Source organism: Oncorhynchus masou, unplaced genomic scaffold (genome assembly GCF_036934945.1).
Source record: "Oncorhynchus masou masou isolate Uvic2021 unplaced genomic scaffold, UVic_Omas_1.1 unplaced_scaffold_1603, whole genome shotgun sequence".
Taxonomy (NCBI): Eukaryota; Metazoa; Chordata; class Actinopteri; order Salmoniformes; family Salmonidae; genus Oncorhynchus; species Oncorhynchus masou.
In genome coordinates this window covers 1-22439 of record NW_027006117.1, presented here as the reverse complement: position 1 = coordinate 22439, position 22439 = coordinate 1, and the positions used below count along the sequence as shown (strand labels likewise).

The window sequence follows — 22439 nt, the reverse complement described above, 5'->3', positions numbered from 1 at the left end:
ACCTACTAAGGAAATGTACTCAATAACATCATGTTCAGCAGTTAGATGCAACAACAAAACTTTATTATTAAAATGGTTTTTGAACACTCTAATATGTTTAAAAGCGTGATAGCTGTACTTTTAGTTCATGGTTAAAGTAGCTTGTTGACCAATTTGCGTTTCTCAACGAGTTCAAAGCACGTGAATCAATCCAACAGGTATTTACAACTTCACAACGGGCAATTTCCACCTTCACACTTGGTTATTAACGCAGCATTAGATCAGATAAGTAAGTCTCTGAGGGATGTAGTGAAGAAGGCAGAGACCAGCAGACACACCAACAGTGGGAGGGACAGAGCGATGGAGGGCGGTCCCGCGTTGCGGACGATGGAAAACCGACACTTGCCGACATTCATGGCTTTGTCCACTGCCACCAGCTCCACTGTCAGAGAGCAGCACGAAGCGTTGAACGCTGCTGCAACAACCATCTGCTTTAGGTCCGTGTGGGTAAGGTTGCCCGCTCCCTGGCGGTGTGTGAGGCTGGCAATGCCCGTGCCATTGACGCCATCGGTCAGGTTGGCAGAGAGCTGCCAGGAGGCGGAGCTGCAGGCTGCTGGGTCAGCTGGGCAGTCGACCACCGAGACGCTGACCACCTCACACTGGGGAGGGGTGAAATCTGTCACCTTGGTGGGGGGCGGGGGCGACACAGAGCGAGAGGGAAAGAGGTCATGATCAGATGAACTCCTGCATTTTCCAGCATGTTCTTAAAAAAAGAGAGATTTAGAGTTAGACAAACTTGGATTTTTTTGTCAGGAACATACACAGGATGCTACCCTCTACAACATAACCTTCACTCCAAATCAAACTCAAAACATACAACCTGATTTTGGACGGAATTACGGAATCACCTGGAAGGATTACAACTACCAAAGATTATTATTCCAACGCTATACAGCAAATACTCTAGAAAACAATAGAAACCTGAAACACCATCAAACCTGGAACTGAGTGAGTAATGTTTAGTCTGAAGCTATATTTTATTTCCCAAAGGCAAGAAGAAAAATACATTACATTACTTTATAAGGACTGAATGCTAAATTGAGTGAGAGGTGTCAATGCCCTTTAGCCCAACAATGGCAGGAGAGTCGAACAGTCTACTCCAACCAAATGGAGAGGCCTTAGAAGCTGCCTCCCGCTGTTCAGATGTAATTAAAATACAGTACCCTGTGTATGTAAAGAATGAAAAGGCAAGAAAAGATCCCAAAATGAAGCTCCTTGTGGAAAATCAAGAGACACTTTTTTTGCTGACTATTATAAAAATGGGAACATCCGCAACCTCATCTTCCACACAAACCCTGGCATGGCACAGTGCTACACTAACACACTACCCCTCTGTTAAGAGGAGGGGTGTTAATGAGGGGTGAAAAATCAAGATTCTAGACAGCGAGGACTCTGAATCAGCTAATATAAATATCTATAAGTCTGGAACAGGTACAGGTCAACCCCAAACAGTTTCAGACTTTCACCTAATCAAAGAATTTCCCAGCAGGAGAAGCTATCCCTCGAGAGAGATTCCCCCACCCCAAGCGGGTCAGACCAAACTTCTTCATGATATAACCCCACAGACGAGCAACTCCAAGCGGAAGGTCAACCTTCCAGCACAGAGTACTACTCCCTCACTGACACGAAGGATACATTCACCCAGCTGGAGGTAAGACAGATGGAGCTGGAACAGCAAGGGTTTACACTCCAGTCAGCACAGACCCAAACAACAGTCCAGCACAACAACACCCCTTAATCAGACCCGGAGAGATGGAGGTGGAGAGATACGTATCTGCACTCTGGACTGTGGTGAGACAACTTCAACAATACAAAAAGCAAGAGCAGGAGAAGAACAGAGCACTAGAGGAGAGGATCAGACTGCTGGAGGAGGGGGTGAGGAGGATGGCGGGTGACAGAGAACAACCCACTGGAGAGGTGGCCACCACCTCAGAGAAGCCAGCAGAACAGCCCACCTCAGCTCCCGACAAAAGTCAAGACACCACAGCAGAACAGTCCACCCCAGACCCTGACCATAGCGTCGACATCACAGCAGGACAGTCCACCCCAGACCCTGAACATAGCGTCGACATCACAGCAGAACAGACAAATGAAGAACCCCAAGCCAAGGGGATCTCACCCCTCTGAGCACCCCCCCTGTCTGCCACCCTGATAGCCCTCCTGACAAACCCCCCCACACCCACTGAGGACATACACAAGACACAGATTGTATACCTTATGGACTCAAATGGGAAATTTATAGAAGAAAATAAACTTTTTCCAAACACACAGTCTCTAAACTCTGGTGTCCAAACACCCAGCACGCCCTAGACCTTCTGTCTGAGGACCAACTATGTTCACCTAGCCACATAATAATACACACAGGCACAATTGACCTGAGAACGCCCCACCCAGACCAACGAGACACACTCCTAGACCTGTTGGACCCCCCCGGAAGTACACATAGAGGACACATGCCGAGAGGACCAACATCCAGACCACAACACCACCAGCCACATACACACCCCCACCCCAACCACCCCAACCACCCCAACCAATCAACACCCCCACAAGCCAACCATGTCCACACCCCATTTAGGACCCCTCAGATCAGACCTATGCCCCACCTGCCCACCCCATGCACCCCAACCCCGGTACAACAGACCGCGTATTCACACTACACACCTTAATTGACAAACAAACAAACTAAAACAAAGGCAAAGTCTTCTCATGTTTTGTTGATAAAAAAAAAGCCTTTGACTCAATTTGGCATGAGGGTCTGCTATACAAATTGATGGAAAGTGGTGTTGGGGGAAAAAGATATGCCATTATAAAATCCATGTACACAAACAACAAGTGTGCGGTTAAAATAGGCAAAAAACATACACATTTCTTTCCAAAGGGCCGTGGGGTGAGACAGGGATACAGCGTAAGCCCCACTCTCTTTAACATACAGTACATAATATGACATTTGAAATGTCTTTATTATTTTGGAACTTCTGTGAGTGTAATGTTTACCTTTCATTTTTATTGTTTATTTCACTTTTGTATATTATATTACTTCACTTGCTTTGTCAATGTTAACATATGTTTCCCATGCCAATAAAGCCCCTTGAATTGAATTGAGAGGGAGGAGAAAGAAAAAAGAGAGAGAAAGAGGAGAGACCGTGATCATGATGATGAGGGAGAAGAGATGAGGAAAGTAGGCTATTTGGAAGTGGAGACAGGCCATATAGTGGAGACGGCCCATATAGTGGAGACGGCCCATATAGTGGAGACGCCCCATATAGTGGAGACGCCCCATATAGTGGAGACGGCCCATATAGTGGAGACAACCCATATAGTGGAGACGCCCCATATAGTGGAGACAACCCATATAGTGGAGACGCCCCATATAGTGGAGACAGCCCATATAGTGGAGACAACCCATATAGTGGAGACAACCCATATAGTGGTGACGGCCCATATAGTGGAGACAACCCATATAGTGGAGACGCCCCATATAGTGGAGACAACCCATATAGTGGAGACAGCCCATATAGTAGAGATAGCCCATATAGTGGAGACGCCCCATATAGTGGAGACGGCCCATATAGTGGAGACGCCCCATATAGTGGAGACGGCTCATATAGTGGAGACGGCCCATATAGTGGAGACGCCCCATATAGTGGAGACGCCCCATATAGTGGAGACAACCCATATAGTGGAGACAGCTCATATAGTAGAGATAGCCCATATAGTGGAGACGCCCCATATAGTGGAGACGCCCCATATAGTGGAGACGGCTCATATAGTGGAGACGGCCCATATAGTGGAACGCCCCATATAGTGGAGACGCCCCATATAGTGGAGACAACCCATATAGTGGAGACGCCCCATATAGTGGAGACAGCTCATATAGTAGAGACTCCCCATATAGTGGAGACAGCCCATATAGTGGAGACGGCCCATAGAGTGGAGACGCCCCATATAGTGGAGACGGCCCATATAGTGGAGACGGCCCATAGAGTGGAGACAGCCCATATAGGCCTCTCAGTTCTCTAGTGTATCTTTATCTATACCTCTACTATCTTACATTTCTACACTCATTGTGATGTCACATTAGAATGTACACACAGGGTTCTATACAACAAACATATTAACTCAACATGTAAGGTGTTAGTCCCATATTTCGTGAACTGAAATAAAAAATTACAGAAATATAAAAACAAAAAGTGTATTTCTCTCAAATTTGTTTTACATCCCTGTTAGTGAGCATTTCTCTTTTGCCAAGGTAATCCATCCACCTGACAGGTGTGGCATATAAAGAAGCCAATTAAACAGCCTGATCATTACACAGGTGCACCATGTGCTGGGGACAATAACAGGCTATTTTAAAATGGGCAGTTTTGTCATACAACACATATTCCTGCATGCTGACTGCAGGAATATCCATCAGAGATGTTGCCAGAGAATTGAATGTTAATTTATCTACCATAAGCCGTACCATAATGTTGTTTTAGAGAATTTGGCAGTACGTCCAACTGGCCTCACAACCGCAAACTATGTGTATGGTGTCATGTGTGCGAGCTAATTTCTGATATCAACGTTGTGAATAGAGTGCCCCATGGTGGCGGTGGGGTTATGGTATGGGCAGGCATAAGCTGTGGACAACAAACACAATTGCATTTTTTATCAATGGCAATTTGAATGTACAGAGATACCGTGACGAGATCCCGGGGCCCATTGTCGTGCCATTCATGTTTCAGCATGATAATGCACGGCCACATGTCACAAGGATCTGTACACAATTCCTGGAAGCTGAAAATGTTGCAGTTCTATTGCCTGCATACTCACCAGACATGTCACCCATTGAGCATGTTTGGGATGATCTGAATCGACGTGTACAATAGCGTGTTCCAGTTCCCCCCAAATCCAGTAACTTTGGACAGCCATTGAAGATGAGTGGGACGAAATTCTACAGGCCACAATCAACAGCCTGATCAACTCTATGCGAAGAAAATGTGTCACTCTGCCTGAGGCAAATGGATGGTCACACCAGATACTGACCGGTTTTCTGATCCACATCCCTAAGTTATCTGTGACCAACAGATGCATATCTGTATTCCCAGTCATGTGAAATCCATAGATTAGGGCCTAATGAATTTATTTAAATTGACTGATTTCCTTATATGAACTGTAACTCTTCAATATTGTTTCATGTTGCATCTGTTTTTGTCCAGGATAATATATTTATATATATCTGTACGTATATGAGGTTACCTTGGTGACGACAGAGAGGCGCAGGACGGCGTAGTTGGAGTCGGACGCCCCGGGGGCCACAGCCTCGATGGTCAGGGTGACGTCTGTTCCTGAGGGTGTGTTGGCGGGCACCGTGATGGTCAGGTCACCGGTGGCGTTTCCACCGGTGGTCACAGCGATGCTGTTAAGTTAGCAGCAGCAATGGGTGAGCATTAAGTGTCAATACAAGTGATGCCAAGAGAGGACAATAATTAGTCATGTTGAGTCAGATAACCTGGTCCCAGATCTGTTTGTGCCTAAATTGCTTCTACGACCAATGTGTCACGCAACAATGACCACAGAAATGGGCAAGACCATACAAACAGATCTGGGACCAGTCTCAGGATATTCCAGCCCTGATCCCTACCTGATGGGGACGTTCATTTTGAAGTCTCTGTCGTTTCTGGCACTGATTTTGTAGCTGCCTCCAGTGGCGTCGGTCATGACGGTGAAGGGAAGGGTGAAGGGTTTACCAGGCTCCATGCTTCTGTCCACCACGGCCTGAGAAGACAAGAACAACAAGATCTGTTGTGTAGTTGTTGTGAGGTCCACTTTTTTGAATGTGCAGTTTGTTTGTTGGCCCATTTACAGAGACACATTTCTGTGCTTAGAAAGTCCATGTTGTAATTTGTAAGTAGACCCACAGTACTACATGTTTAGGGAGTAATAGTCAGTCACGTTTTTCTTTCTGATATGGTCTATAATTGTCGATGACCATGGTTTTTGTCTGACACTATCCCAACATGCAGTATAGACTCCTTCACGATTTACAAATAAAAGGCGTTTTTCAATGTAAACTTACCTTGATGGTAACCTTGGAGACGGACATCTGAGTGGTGGACTGTCTCTGGAACACGGTGGAGGAGACCACGTCTGTCCCGTTCAACAGCACCACAAACTCCCCCGCAGGGACCTTGGTTACCGTAACTAGGAAGTCTCCGTTGCCCATGTCTTCCAGGGTACCGCCTACAACCTCTAACCCTGACACGGTCACCAAGGCAACGTTGGCCACCTTGACAGAGGCTGGGCCCTTTCTGCCCAACACTGATACCAACAGCATGGCAGGCATACCTGGGAGAAGGAGAAAAGAGAGGAGGAAAGGAGGGAAAGAGAGGGAGAGAGAGAGAGAGAGGAGGACGAGTGTAGGGATAGGGAGAGAAAAGGGAGATTGAGAAGAGGACGAGTGTAGGGATAGGGAGAGAAAAGGGAGATTGAGAAGAGGACGAGTGTAGGGATAGGGAGAGAAAAAGAGAGAGAGAGAGAGAGAGAGAAGAGATAAATTATTTTATGTGGCTATGTAACTGTTCTAGGTTCAGATCAATTATTACAAATAACAATTAACTGCTTTTTATGACTTTGATGAAGTAGGCTTTATAAATGAACAGAATGCATTGTTTCGACCCACACAACATCAAAGAGGGCCAGCCTACTTTCTGATAGAGAATACAGTGATGAGTGCAAGACCTCTCGCCGGTGAGACAAACAACATGCACAATGATCATCTGCCTCTAACGGCTGTAATGAAGTGGCAGCTGCATTCATGTAGATGATGTCGCCTTAGTAAAATTGTGAATGACAGATTACCTGCTTGATATGGTAATGATTTTAAGAGGATGTTGTAGTGTTTTACCTGCTTTTGGACGGCCAGAGATGAGGGCGTATCCTGGGTGAGGTCCTCGAAAGTCTCCACAAAGTCATAAATGAAGGCAATGGTACTCTGACCTGGACACACACACACACACACACACACACACACACACACACACACACACACACACACACACACACACACACACACACACACACACACACACACACACACACACACACACACACACACACACACACACACTCAAGTTGCTCAAATTGTTCTGGTGAGTTATTAACAAGCAACCTTTGGGATGCTAGACGTTTGCGTAATACACCCACCCATCCACCACGACCAAACATCCATCCTCCTTTTATGTTTTTGCATTAAGAAATCTTCTGTCTTATGTAACTATATCAAACATAGCATACATTTGAAGTCTGAAGTGTACATACACTTAGGTTGGAGTCACTAAAACTCATTTTTTAACCACTCCACAAATTTCTTGTTAACAAACTATAGATTTGGCAAGTTGGTTATCTACTTTGTGCATGACACAAGTCATTTTCCAACAATTGTTTACAGACAGATTTTTTTTCACTTATAATTCACTGTATCACATTTCCAGTGGGTCAGAAGTTGACACTAAGTTAACTATGCCTTTAAACAGCTTGGAAAATTCCAGAAAAATATGTCATGGCTCTCTCTAGAAGCTTCTGATCGGCTAACTGACATCATTTGAGTCATTTGGAGGTGTACCTGTGGATGTATTTCAAAGCCTACCTTCAAACTCAGCACCTCTTTGCTTGACATTATGGGAAAATCAAAAGAAATCAGCCAAGACCTCAGAAAAACAATTCTAGACATCCACAAGTCTGGTTCATCCTTGTGAGCAATTTCCAAATGCCTGAAGGTACCACGTTCATCTGTACAAACAATAGTACGCAAGTATAAACACCATGGGACCACGCAGACCACCATGGGACCATGAAGATGCTGGAGAAAACAGGTACAAAAGTATCTATATCCACAGTAAAACAAGTTCTATATTGATATAACCTGAAAGGCCGCTCAGCAAGGAAGAAGCCACTGCTCAAAAAACGCCATAAAAAAGGCAGACTATGGTTTGCAACTGCACATGGGGACAAAAATCATACTTTTTGGAGAAATATCTTCTGGTCTGATGAAACAAAAATCGAACTGTTTGGCCATAATGACCATCGTTATGTTTGGAGGAAAAAAGTTGATTCTTGCAAGCCGAAGAACACCATCCCAACCGTAAAGCACGGAGGTGGCAGCATCATGTTGTGGGGGTGCTTTACTGCAGGAGGTACTGGTGCACTTCACAAAATAGATGGCATCACGAGGAAAATAGATGGCATCATGAGGCCGGAAAATTATGTGGCTATATGGAAGCAACATCTCAAGACATTAGTCGGGAAGTTAAAGCTTGGTCACAAATGGGTCTTCCAAATGGACAATGACACCAAGCATACTTCCAAAGTTGTGGCAAAATGGCTTAAGGACAACAAAGTCAAGTTATTGGAGTTGCCATCACAAAGCCCTGACCTCCATCCTATAGAAAATGTGGGCAGAACTGAAAAAGCGTGTGTGAGCAAGGAGGCCTACAATCCTGATTAAGTTACACCAGCTCTGTCAGAAGGAATGGGCCAAAATTCACCCAACTTATTTTGGTAAGCTTGTATAAGGCTACCCAAAACGTTCTACCCAAGTTAAACAATTTAAAGGCAATGCTACCAAATACTCATTGAGTGAATGTAAACTTCTGACCCACTGGATATGTGATGAAAGAAATAAAAGCTGAAATAAATAATTTTCTCTACTGTTATTCAGATATTTCACATTCTTATAATAAAGTGGTGATCCTAACTGACCAAAGACAGGGACTATTTGCTAGGATTAAATGTCAGGAATTATGAAAAACAGAGTTTAAACGTATTTGGCTGATGTGTATGTAAACTTCCAAAAATAGAAACGTCCTCCCTGTTAACTGTGTTTATTGTCAGCAAACTTAATGTGTAAATATTTGTATGAAGATATCAAGACTCCACAACTGAAACATAAACTGAACAAGTTCCACAGAGGAACAGAAATGGAACAATGTGTCCCTGAACAAAGCGGGGGTCAAAATCAACAGGAACTGTCAGGATTTGGTGTGGCCACCAGCTGCATTAAGTACTGCAGTGCATCTCCTCCTCATGGACTGCACCAGATTTGCCAGTACTTGCTGTGAGATGTTACCCCACTCTTCCATTAAGGCACCTGCAAGTTCCCGGACATTTCTGGGGGGAATGCCCAAGCCCTCACCCTCCGATCCAACAGGTCCCAGACTTCTCAATGGAATTGAGACCCGGCTCTTCGCTGGCCATGGCAGAACACTGACATTCCTGTCTTGCAGGAAATCACGCGAAGAACGACTAGTATGGCTGGTGAAATTATCATGCTGGAGGGTCATGTCAGGATGAGCCTGCAGGAAGGGTACCACATGAGGGAGGATGTCTTCCCTGTAACGCACAGCGTTGAGATTGCCTGCAATGAAAACTAGCTCAGTCCGATGATGCTGTGACACACCTCCCCAGACCAACTCCAAATCGATCCCGCTCCAGAGTACAGGCCTCGGTGTAATGCTCATTCCTTTGAAGATAGATGTGAATCCGACCATCATCCCTGGTGAGACAAAACCGTGACTCATCAGTGAAGAGCACTTTTTGCCAGTCCTCAGTCTGGTCCAGCGACGATGGGTTTGTGCCCATAGGCGACGTTGCTGACGGTGATGTGATGTCTGGACCTGCCTTACAACATACCTACAAGCCCTCAGTCCATTCTCTCTCAGCCTATTACGAACAGTCTGAGCACTGATGGAGGGATTGTGTGTTCCTGGTGTAACTCGGGCAGTTGTTGTTGCCATCCTGTTTCTGCAGGTGTGATGTACCGATCCTGTGCAAGTGTTGTTACACGTGGTCTGCCACTGCAATGACGATCAGCTGTCCGCCCTGTCTCCCTGTCGCGCTGTCATAGGCGTCTCACAGTACGGGCATTGCAATTTATTGCCCTGGCCACATCTGCAGTCCTAAGGCACGTTCACACAGATGAGCAGGGACCCTGGGCATCTTTCTTCTGAGTCAGTTGAAAGGCCTCTGTAGTGTCCTAAATTTTCATAACTGTGACCTTAATTGCCTACCGTCTGTAAGCTGTTAGTGTCTTAACGACCGTTCCACAGGTGCATGTTCATTAATTGTTTATGGTTCATTGAACAAGCATGGGAAAAAGTGCTTAAACCCTTTACAGTGAAGATCTGTGAAGTTATTTGGATTTTTACGAATTATCTTTGAAAGACAGGGTCCTGAAAAATTGACATTTCTTTTTTTGAGTTTATTTGGTGCATGTGACACATTTGAATGGATTATTTAAACCCAGATCTGGGCTCTGTGTGTATCTAGGCTGCCATCTAGTGTTGAGCGTGAGCATAACACACATATTTAATAGAACAGACGTATCTCTATGGTAACTCACCAGTGACCTTCAGTGTGTAGGGCTGGTTGGAGTTCATGCTGATTTCCCATAATCCTGTCTGTTTGTTGGAGGCCAGACGGACCCGGAAGAGGTTTCCCACCGTCTGGACAGTCCCCAGTTCCCCGTTGGCCTCGTTCTGTTTCTGGGTCACACCTGTAGGGGCAAGGAGGGTGACAGTCAAATAGGATGACAGTCAAACATACTGTCAATGGGATATACCTGGTTCATGATACCTTGTTGAAATATGCTTTGTGCTTTAAAACCATTAAGCTCGCTACATACGTAAACACGCAAAACAGGTCAACTGTAACCATTAAGGAGAGAAAACTAACCATAGATCAGTGTCTAGGGGAAATGTCATCCTATTCAGTTAGGTGAACCTTTACCTGAAAACTGATATTAGATCAGTGTCTAGGGGAAATGTCATCCTATTCAGTTAGGTGAACCTTTACCTGAAAACTGATATTAGATCAGTGTGTAGGTGTTGGAGGTTCCCACCTGCAGGGTTCTTCAGGGTGAAGGTGAGGGACTTTCCAGTGATGTAGATGGTGATGTTGTTCAGAGACTCGTCCAGCAGGAAGGAGAATGTCTCAGCTTTGCCTGGGTTCCTCGCTCGCTGTAGGACTGTCACCTGAGGAGGAGGAGGAGGAGGAGGAGGAGGAGGAGGAGGACAGAATGAGAGAGGAGGATAGAAATGGTATGTTTTGTTTTTTGTAACTTGGAGGATTTAATTTTCATAGATATAACAATTATGTCTAGGCATTTCTAAAATGCATTATTTATAAAGCATGTGTTTTTTAATTGATTAAGTTTTGAATTATTCCAAATCAACTACTGATCCAAATCAAAATGGCCACCAGTGTTGACTCACCAGAGCGGAGGTGGAGGAGTCGATGATGACGTCAGTGGCCTGGGGCAGATTTTCCTTGGTGACTCCAATGGCCTGACCACCAGACGCCAGCGCCAGGTCCTTGTAGGTCTCGAATGTAGCTGCCCTGGACTCTACTCCACTTCTCCTCCTTCTAGCACCAGCACCATCACCAGTCATGAAGAAAGACACCTGGAGAGACACATAGGTGTGTTTGAGAGAGTTTGCCTGGTCGTATTCATTAGGCACCAAACGAAGAAAGAAAGAAAAAAGGCAGTGACTACTTGTCCAATAAGAATGGCTTGTTTTCGTTTGCCGTTGGAAAACATTTTGCTGTGTTTTGCTACTGTGTGCCCTAATTAATAAGATCCTGAACTGCAGGACATGGTTTCTTCTAAAACAGGAAGTGTTTGAGGAGGTGTTTGAGGAAGTGCTCACGGTTGACTTGGTGCTCCTGATCAGGGCCAAGATGGTGTCCCTTAACGCAATGTCCTTGGCAACGGCATCTGTGAAAACATAGATGTGGGACGACGCAGGGGCACCGGTCAGAGCCAACTAGAGAGAGAGAGAGAGAGAGAGAGAGAGAGAGAGAGAGAGAGAGAGAGAGAGAGAGAGAGAGAGAGAGAGAGAGAGAGAGAGAGAGAGAGAGAGAGAGAGAGAGAGAGGTGTCTTTATTTATTGTCAGGTGCACTATAAACAAGGAATGAGACTATATCTGAAAGCTGATTGGAATATAGCCATGTCAATCACTGTACCTGTAGACCTGATAAGCACATCTCAGGAAGGTCTCCGCCCCCATCAGCTTTGAGTTTAGCGATCTCTGTTTTCATAACATCAGGGTTTGTCGTTCTTATCAGGGGTCCGAACTCTACACACACACACAAACACACACTGATCACTAACCAGTTCCTGACTTAACCACACATCACACAGGCATTTCGGTGAATGCCAGAGTTTGTCAGTGATGTTTTGCTAAGGAGAATGCTTGGTGGAGTGTAAAGCCAGCCTTACTTGGGTCGTTGAATGGGACCAGGATGTACTGGGAGGGCTCGTCCTGTGTTCCCTTTTTGCTGTCGATGATCTCATTGACGACTCTCTTGGCTTCAAGGATGTCATCCTTCATGCTCCCCGTGGTGTCGATCACAAAAGCAACCACTGCCGATCGCGCTATGCCCATGAAGCTGTGGGAGAGAGAGATAAGAGAGAGATTGTGAGTAACTTCAACATGGGTATTTCCCTCTTCCCCTCCACTCCTGCCCTTCTCCCCCTCTACCCCTCTCCTCCCCTTCACCCCCTCTACCCCTCTCTTCCCCTCTACCCCTCTCCTCCCCTTCAACCCCTCTACCCCTCTCTCTTCCCCTTCACCCCCTCTCCCCTCTCTTCCCCTTCACCTCCTCTCCTCCCTTCAACCCCCTCTACCCCTCTCTCCCCCTTCACTCCCCCCTCTACCCCTCTCTTCCCCTTCACTCCCTCTCCTCCCCTTCAACCCCCTCTACCCCTCTCTCCTCCCCACCTCCCCCTCTACCCCCTCTCCACCCCTTCTCCCCCATCTACCCCCTCTCTCCTCTACCCCTCTCCTCTCCTTCACCCCCCTCTACCCCTCTCTTCCCCTTTACCCCCTCTCCTCCCCCTTCACCCCCTCTACCCCCTCTCCTCTCCTTCACCCCTCTCTTCCCCTTCACCCCCTCTCCTCCCCTTCACCCCCTCTACCACTCTCCTCTCCACCCCCCTCCCACCCTCTCCGCACCGTAGGTAGTTGTTGTCACCGGCGGCTACCCCCGGATGTCGTCCAGCAGCCGGAGGGTTGCCGGTCGTTGCCACGGTGACAGCAGCAGTGTGCAGGGCCACGTTGTCAGATCGCGCTCATCCTTGCTGATGCCCCCGCGAGGAACCTCAGAGCTGGTCAGGTCAGCTGCACCGCCATGACTACACTTACCTGGGGGAGGAGAGGTGATGATGGGTGTTATACAGAGAGTGTGTGGGTATCTGGGGAAGGTAGTGTGTGTGTGTGTGTGTGTGTGTGTGTATACCTTTAGGCTTAGCTGCGGAGAAGATCCCCATGTACCCAGAGGTGAGTTTCTTCTCATTAAGGATGTTAGGCAGGATGGAGTTGGAACAGAACCCCCCACTGACACAGTCACTGCAGGTCGGGGTGCTGACATCTACCGAACCAAATCACAATGTTTTCTTATAAAATAACAGTTAACTAAATTGTCAAGGAACATCATTTACCACCACAAATCATTAACCCCCCCCCACACACACACACACTCTCCTAAACCCTAAATGGGCGTGGTGGTCCTTTCTCTTACCCATAATTCCTCAGACTCTTCAGCTTTATCTCGCTCTGTTGAACATAGGAGATTATATGTGTTTGTGTCCCTTTCTGTCTGCCCTTTAGACTCCCTGTAAACAATTAATGACCTCACTTTCGCAAGAAGCCAGAGGTAGCAGCAGATTTTCTCTTCGTCTCTCCTTTTTAATCTGCTATCGTACTTTTTCTCTAACATTCCAAGCACGCCTCCCTCCTTCCCTCCTGCAATACCACCCCCTCCTTCCCCCTTCCTTCCCTGCCCCTACCACCCCCTCCCTCCTTCCTTCCCTGCCCTACCACCCTCTCTCCTTCCCTGCCCTACCTACATCCGTCCAGTTGGATCCCATGCCTAGCTGTCCTCGTTGCTACATTAACTCAAGCCCTCCCTACCTGCCAGGTTTTCCAGTGGGAGATCGGGCGGATCAGGTTGGCGTAGGGTTCAGTGTATCCCAGGTCCACCCAGTTACTGTGGCTGTAGAAGTCCTGACAAAACACAAGCATGTATTATATACCAAGTCTGTGTCTGAGGGAAAGCCATCTATCTAATTCCCTCTTACAGACACCTCTAGACAGAAGATAACTGGGTTCAGATGGTAACACTTGAGCCAAGGTGAAATATGAAATGAGAGATGAGGTGAGACAGATGTCCCCCCCCATCTTCCTCAATACTTTTATTCCTTACCTGATCTCCTTCATTCCTGGAAGTTCAGACTTTCTCCCTCTTCCCTTCCACCCCTTTCCCACTCATCTCTCTCCCTCTCCACTCTCTCCTCCCTCTCCCTCTCCCTCTCCTCCCTCTCCCACTCCCCTCCCTCTCCCTCTCCCTCTCCACAATCTCCTCCCTCTCCCTCACCACTCTCCCTCCCTCTCCCTCACCACTCTCTCCCTCCCTCTCTCTCTCCACTCTCTCCTCCCTCTCCCTCTCGCTCACCACTCTCTCCTCCCTCTCCCCTCACCACTCTCTCCTCCCCTCTCCCTCTCCCACTTCCTTCTCCCTCTCCTCTCTCCTCCTCTCCCACTCCTCTCCCTCCCTCTCCCACTCCCCCTCTCCCTCTCCTCCCTCTCCCTCCCTCTCCCACTCCTCCTCTCCCTCCCTCTCCCCCACTCCTCCCTCCCTCCCACTCCCCCTCTCTCCCTCTCCCTCTCTCTCTCCCTCCCACACCTCTCCCTCCCTCTCCCACTCCTCTCCCTCCCCTCCCACTCCCCCCCCTCTCTCGCCTCTCCTCTCTCTCCTCCCTCTCCCACTCCCTCTCCCTCCCCTCCCCACTCCCCTCTCTCCCTCTCCCTCTCTCTCCTCCCTCCCACTCTCTCCCTCCCTCTCCCACTCCTCTCTCTCTCCCTCTCCCACTCCTCCCTCTTCCCTCATTCTCTCTCCTTCTTCTCCTCTCTCTCTCTCCCTCTCCCACTCTCCTCTCTCCCTCTCCCTCTCTCTCCTCCCTCTCCCACTCCTCCCTATCCCACTTCCACTCCCTCTCCCTCCCTCTCCCACTCCCCCCTCTCCCTCTCTCTCTCCTCCCTCTCCCACTCCTCTCCCTCTCCCACGCTCTCTCTCCCTCTCCCACTCCTCCCTCTTCCTTGTTCTCTCTCGTTCACTCCCCCTCTCTCCCTCTCCCTCTCTCTCCTCCCTCTCCCACTCCTCCCTATCCCACTTCCACTCCTCTCTCTCCCTCTCCCTCTCCTCTCTCTCCTTCTCTCTCCCCTTACCTGCAGACAGGTCTCTAATCACACTGGTGCAACAAAAACATTTGTTATTTTAATTCTTAATTTATTTGAAAAAAAAAACTTTCATTTTACTAGGCAAGTCTTAAGAACAAATGTTTAATTACAATGATGGCCTACTGGGGAACATTGTTCAGGGGCAGAGAGACAGATTTGTACCTTTTTAGCTCAAGGATTTGATCCAGCAACATTTTGGTTACTCGCCCAACACTATAACCGCGAGGCTACCTACAGCGCCATACACAAGTTAGGAGCACAACAAAACATTTAGGAGCACTAGAAAAGAGTTGTACTGTGTACAGTCCTATCCCCAGTGCCTTTCTAGCTACCTGTAGTGTGTACAGTCCTCTCCCCAGTGTCTCTCCTCTTACCTGTAGTGTGTACAGTCCTCTCCCCAGTGTCTCTAGCTACCTGTAGTGTGTACAGTCCTCTCCCCAGTGTCTCTAGCTACCTGTAGTGTGTACAGTCCTCTCCCCAGTGTCTCTCTAGCTACCAGAAATGTTTGCATATTCCCTCTTTCACCCCCCTCTCTCTCCTCTTACCTGTAGTGTGTGTAGTCCTCTCCCCAGTGTCTCTCCTCTTACCTGTAGTGTGTGTAGTCCTCTCCCCAGTGTCTCTCCTCTTACCTGTAGTGTGTGTAGTACTCTCCCCAGTGTCTCTCTAGCTACCTGTAGTGTGTGTAGTCCTCTCCCCAGTGTCTCTCTAGCTACCTGTAGTGTGTGTAGTCCTCTCCCCAGTGTCTCTCCTCTTACCTGTAGTGTGTGTAGTACTCTCCCCAGTGTCTCTCTAGCTACCTGTAGTGTGTGTAGTCCTCTCCCCAGTGTCTCTCCTCTTACCTGTAGTGTGTACAGTCCTCTCCCCAGTGTCTCTCCTCTTACCTGTAGTGTGTACAGTCCTCTCCCCAGTGTCTCCTCTTACCTGTAGTGTGTACAGTCCTCTCCCCAGTGTCTCTCCTCTTACCTGTAGTGTGTACAGTCCTCTCCCCAGTGTCTCTCCTCTTACCTGTAGTGTGTACAGTCCTCTCCCCAGTGTCTCTCCTCTTACCTGTAGTGTGTACAGTCCTCTCCCCAGTGTCTCTCCTCTTACCTGTAGTGTGTGTAGTACTCTCCCCAGTGTCTCTCTCCTCTTACCTGTAGTGTGTGTAGTCCTCTCCCCAGTCTCTCTCCTCTTACCTGTAGTGTGTACAGTCCTCTCCCCAGTGTCTCTCTAGCTACCTGTAGTGTGTACAGTCCTCTCCCCAGTGTCTCTCCTCTTACCTGTAGTGTGTGTAGTCCTCTCCCCAGTGTCTCTCCTCTTACCTGTAGTGTGTGTAGTACTCTCCCCAGTGTCTCTCTGGCAGCCTGGAAGTTCTCCTTTTGTACGTTGGCCTTGATGCTGGCCACCCCGTCGGTTATAAGGCGCCGGCCCTCAGCAAACGCCTCTGAGTTGAAGTGATGGGCTGGGCTGTTATTATAAAAATTATGATCAATTGGTTTTATATAGAAAACGGCTGTAGGAGTGATATACCAAATGTTCACTTGGACTGGCACAATAATGACAATGATTAATTGTTTATATAGTTCATAAATTAGATCCCACGAGAAGAAGGGTCATGTGACATGTGCTGGATAAGGAAACTACTTTTTTTTTTAAACTAGTTAAATACATTTTTTATAAAAATCATGTTGCATTACTGTGCTATTTTCAAGCACTCCAAGCATTTTACATAATAATGGAACCTCATCCTCTATCAATGGAGCACCAACCTGTTGACATAATAAGGGAACCTCATTCTCTATCAATGGAGCACCAACCTGTTGACATAATAAGTGAACCTCATTCTCTATCAATGGAGCACCAACCTGTTGACATGATAAGGGAACCTCATTCTCTATCAATGGAGCACCAACCTGTTGACATGATAAGGGAACCTCATTCTCTATCAATGGAGCACCAACCTGTTGACATGATAAGGGAACCTCATTCTCTATCAATGGAGCACCAACCTGTTGACATGATAAGGGAACCTCATTCTCTATCAATGGAGCACCAACCTGTTGATAAGACATGGGAACCTCATTCTCTATCAATGGAGCACCAACCTGTTGACATAATAAGGGAACCTCATTCTCTATCAATGGAGCACCAACCTGTTGACATAATAAGTGAACCTCATTCTCTATCAATGGAGCACCAACCTGTTGACATGATAAGGGAACCTCATTCTCTATCAATGGAGCACCAACCTGTTGACATAATAAGGGAACCTCATTCTCTATCAATGGAGCACCAACCTGTTGATAAAGTCTCTGTCCACCTGTCCGTTCTGTACGTAGATCTCATTCAGGGCAGATTTGAACTTAGCTGCTGACACTTCACCTGTTGCTTTGGGTCCCAGGCAGGCCTGGACCAGCTCCTCAGCAGAGTTACCCTACAGGGAAAGGTCAGAGGTTAAAGGTTAGACATTCTAGCACACTACTCTATTTTCTTAATCTTGCTCTTTCACCCCACACACACACACACGGGGTGCTGACATCTACGAACAAATCACAATGTTTTCACACTAAATTGTCAAGGAACACATTTACACACAAATCACAACCCCCCCCCACACACACACACACGCACACGCACACACACACACACACACACACACACACACACACACACACACACACACACACACACACACACATACACTTACCGTGGGGTTGAAGTCTCGTCCCTCTGTCTCGGCGATGGCTCGGCACACCTCTGTGACCTTCTGCAGCACGGCCGTTCCGTGATGCTGACGTGGAGTGGAGGCTCCGCCCCAATGGGAGCAAACGCCCAGGCTCCTCCTGATAGGACCAGGGCCAGGAAGGACACACCCAGCACCGGTGACATCATCAGTCTTTGGGGAGTGGGGGGTGGCTGGTGGATGGAGGGTGAGTGGCGATAGAGAGAGAGCAAGAGAGAGAGAGAGAGAGCATGAGAGAGAGAGAGAGAGAGAGAGAGAGAAAATCCCTGACCCAGCCCCTGTTGTTAAACCTCTTGGCCACGACACAACATGTCCTATATTGAGGGTGTAGTTAGTATGCAGAAGCATCTTTATGATACATCAGTAAAATGTAATTAGACGTTGTCAAAACTGATTAGAGACCAGTGCTTAGCCCTGTCCTGGCACATACTGCATTTCCTATTACCTAGGAGCATACAGAGATGTGTCTTCCTAGGCTGTTATCCCCACAGTGTTCTCCTCAGAGATGGTGTTTGGCTGAACTCAACCAGGGCCGTTTGTACTCGATATCCTTTAGCTGAATACCTTTAGTTCCCAGAGTGTTAAAGGGCGAACATTGAACTGAAAGGCTGGTGGGAAATGGAACAATTCTGCTCCTTACTGCTGCTTTCTGTCCGAGATGAAATGTATGTCATATGTAGAATCCTATGTATACTATATATCATGGTCGTATGAATTATGTACAACCCTCTCAATCTGTATACATTCTTGGTTTAAATATATATATATCATCCCAGGGTGTACACAGATTGACAGGATTGTACAAATATGACCATTAATTGATTGTCTGTATTCAATTCATTTATTCAATCTTTCCACTGAACTGATAAATGTTGAGAAAATATATTTTGACAAAGCACCAAAAACTGAGAAAATTGTTAAAACAAACAATTTAAAAAACGTAATTTATTATAATCTAAGAACTAAAACCATTTACCATTTAAATGACATAAATAATGGTACACAAAATGAAAATGAAGACCTCTGAATTGTTTTGTGATATAATAACACCAGTTATGTGAAGAAACCTTCTCAAAGCTTCCATACCTTCTCAGGTTATTTGAGCGTAGTTGGATCTCTTCCTCTTTCCCTGTCTCTGTTGCAGCAGTAACCCAAAGTGTAGAGGAACACTGGAAGAAACAGTACACCTGTATATACTGGACTGTACCGCCAGGCAGGGATGGAGGAGGGTGAGGTCTGTGTGTTACAGTACACACTAATCATTAACTTCTAGGGTTTTCCATGGCCACAACATATCCAATCTTCTTATCAGATGTCAATCAATCAATGTGGACCATGAGGGGCAGGGCTACCCTGAACCTAACCTGGTAACAACATCATTACCTAGATTACCTACAAATCATTAACAACACTACCAGTCAAAAGTCTGGACACACCTACTCATTCCAGGGTTTCCTTTATTTTTACTCTTTTCTATGTTGTAGAATAATAGTGAAGACATTAAAACTATGAAATAACACATAAAACATAACCAAAAAAAGTGTTAAGCAATTCAAAATATATTTTATATTTGAGGATTCTTGAGTAGCCACCCTTTGCCTTGATGACAGCTTTGCACACTCTCTGCGCCATTCACTCACACACACACATAGGTCAGGATCTTTACTGGCGATTGAGTAAAGCCAGTGTGTCTATATATGTGGATGACTCAACACTATACATGTCAGCTACTACAGTGACTGAAATGACTGCCACACTTAACAAAGAGCCTCAGTCAGTTTCAGAATGGGTGGCAAGAAATAAGATAATTCTAAATATTTCACAAACTAAACTTTCTTGACATTGCTATCAACAAGACAAGTCCTACAGGCCTAGTTCTGTAAGCCCCTTGACTACTGCTCAGTCATATAGTCAAGTGCCACAAGAAGGACATGGACACATTACAATTGGACCAAACAGAGCAGCATGACTGACACTTAGATGTACACAGAGAGACAGCATTGATAATACACATGTCAAGCTCTCCTGGCTCATGGTGGAGTAGAGATGAACTGCACCACCACTTGTCTTTGTGAGAGGTATTGACAGGTTGAAATCACCAGCTGTCTATTTAAGCGCTCAGCTCAAACACTCATACATACCCCACAATACATGCCACCAGAGTTCTCCAAGTCCATAATAATGTGTTGTATTATATTATTGCATTTAATTGTGATTGGACCCCAGGAAGAGTAGATGGGGCCTTGGCAACAGCCAATGGGGATCCATAATAAATACAAATACACACACAAAATACTGTATTCAGACTTTGTTGGAGGGATTGTCCAAGCAGAATCATTAAATATCTTTCTTGATTGTAAATCAGTAATGAGGTTTGAAAGAATTCTGAATGGTTTTATGGTACTAGTTTCACAGGAAGTCTGAGGAGATGACCATTGATGTTAAAGAAGGTGATTACTTTGAAAGGAAACTTATTAAAGATATTTTTTCATTTTTTCCTCTCAGATGGTAACATGATTCTCTATGGTTCAGGACAGGCGGTGGTTCAGGACAGGCGGTGGTTCAGGTCAGGCGGTGGTTCAGGACAGGCGGTGGTTCAGGACAGGCGGTGGGTGGTTCAGGACAGGCGGTGGGTGGTTCAGGACAGGCGGTGGTTCAGGACAGGCGGTGGTTCAGGACAGGCGGTGGTTCAGGACAGGCGGTGGTTCAGGACAGGCGGTGGTTCAGGACAGGCGTTGGTTCAGGACAGGCGTTGGTTCAGGACAGGCGTTGGTTCAGGACAGGCGTTGGTTCAGGACAGGCGTTGGTTCAGGACAGGCGTTGGTTCAGGACAGGCGTTGGTTCAGGACAGGCGTTGGTTCAGGACAGGCGTTGGTTCAGGTTAGGCGTTGGTTCAGGACAGGCGGTGGTTCAGGACAGGCAGTGGTTCAGGTCAGGCGTTGGTTCAGGACAGGCGGTGGTTCAGGACAGGCGGTGGTTCAGGACAGGCGGTGGTTCAGGACAGGCGGTGGTTCAGGGCAGGCGGTGGTTCAGGACAGGCGGTGGTTCAGGACAGGCGGTGGTTCAGGACAGGCGGTGGTTCAGGTCAGGCGTTGGTTCAGGACAGGCGGTGGTTCAGGACAGGCGGTGGTTCAGGTCAGGCGTTGGTTCAGGTCAGGCGTTGGTTCAGGACAGGCGGTGGTTCAGGACAGGCGGTGGTTCAGGACAGGCGGTGGTTCAGGACAGGCGGTGGTTCAGGACAGGCGGTGGTTCAGGTCAGGCGTTGGTTCAGGACAGGCGGTGGTTCAGGACAGGCGGTGGTTCAGGACAGGCGGTGGTTCAGGACAGGCGGTGGTTCAGGACAGGCAGTGGTTCAGGTCAGGCGTTGGTTCAGGACAGGCGGTGGTTCAGGACAGGCGGTGGTTCAGGACAGGCGGTGGTTCAGGACAGGCGGTGTTTCAGGACAGGCAGTGGTTCAGGTCAGGCGTTGGTTCAGGACAGGCGTTGGTTCAGGACAGGCGGTGGTTCAGGACAGGCGGTGGTTCAGGTCAGGCGTTGGTTCAGGACAGGCGTTGGTTCAGGACAGGCGGTGGTTCAGGACAGGCGGTGGTTCAGGACAGGCGGTGGTTCAGGTCAGGCGGTGGTTCAGGAGGCAGTGGTTCAGGTCAGGCGTTGGTTCAGGTCAGGCGGTGGTTCAGGACAGGCGGTGGTTCAGGACAGGCGGTGGTTCAGGACAGGCGGTGGTTCAGGTCAGGCGGTGGTTCAGGACAGGCAGTGGTTCAGGTCAGGCGTTGGTTCAGGACAGGCGGTGGTTCAGGACAGGCGGTGGTTCAGGACAGGCGGTGGTTCAGGTCAGGCGTTGGTTCAGGACAGGCAGTAGTTCAGGACAGGCGGTGGTTCCAGGACAGGCGGTGGTTCAGGACAGGCAGTGGTTCAGGACAGGCGTTGGTTCAGGACAGGCGTTGGTTCAGGACAGGCGTTGGTTCAGGACAGGCGGTGGTTCAGGACAGGCGGTGGTTCAGGTCAGGCGGTGGTTCAGGACAGGCAGTGGTTCAGGTCAGGCGTTGGTTCAGGACAGGCGTTTGTTCAGGACAGGCGGTGGTTCAGGACAGGCGGTGGTTCAGGACAGGCGGTGGTTCAGGACAGGCGGTGGTTCAGGACAGGCGGTGGTTCAGGACAGGCGGTGGTTCAGGACAGGCGGTGGTTCAGGACAGGCGGTGGTTCAGGACAGGCGGTGGTTCAGGACAGGCGGTGGTTCAGGACAGGCGGTGGTTCAGGACAGGCGGTGGTTCAGGTCAGGCGGTGGTTCAGGACAGGCAGTGGTTCAGGACAGGCGGTGGTTCAGGACAGGCAGTGGTTCAGGTCAGGCATTGGTTCAGGACAGGCAGTAGTTCAGGACCGGTGGTTCAGGACAGGCAGT

At 47.8% G+C, this 22439-nt stretch overlaps 1 pseudogene; it reads right to left on the bottom strand.

The window, feature by feature from the left end:
• Positions 1 to 255: 255 nt before the first annotated feature.
• Positions 256 to 19224, bottom strand: LOC135531494 (von Willebrand factor A domain-containing protein 7-like; annotated as a pseudogene).
• Between the last annotated feature and the right edge of the window lie 3215 nt (positions 19225 to 22439).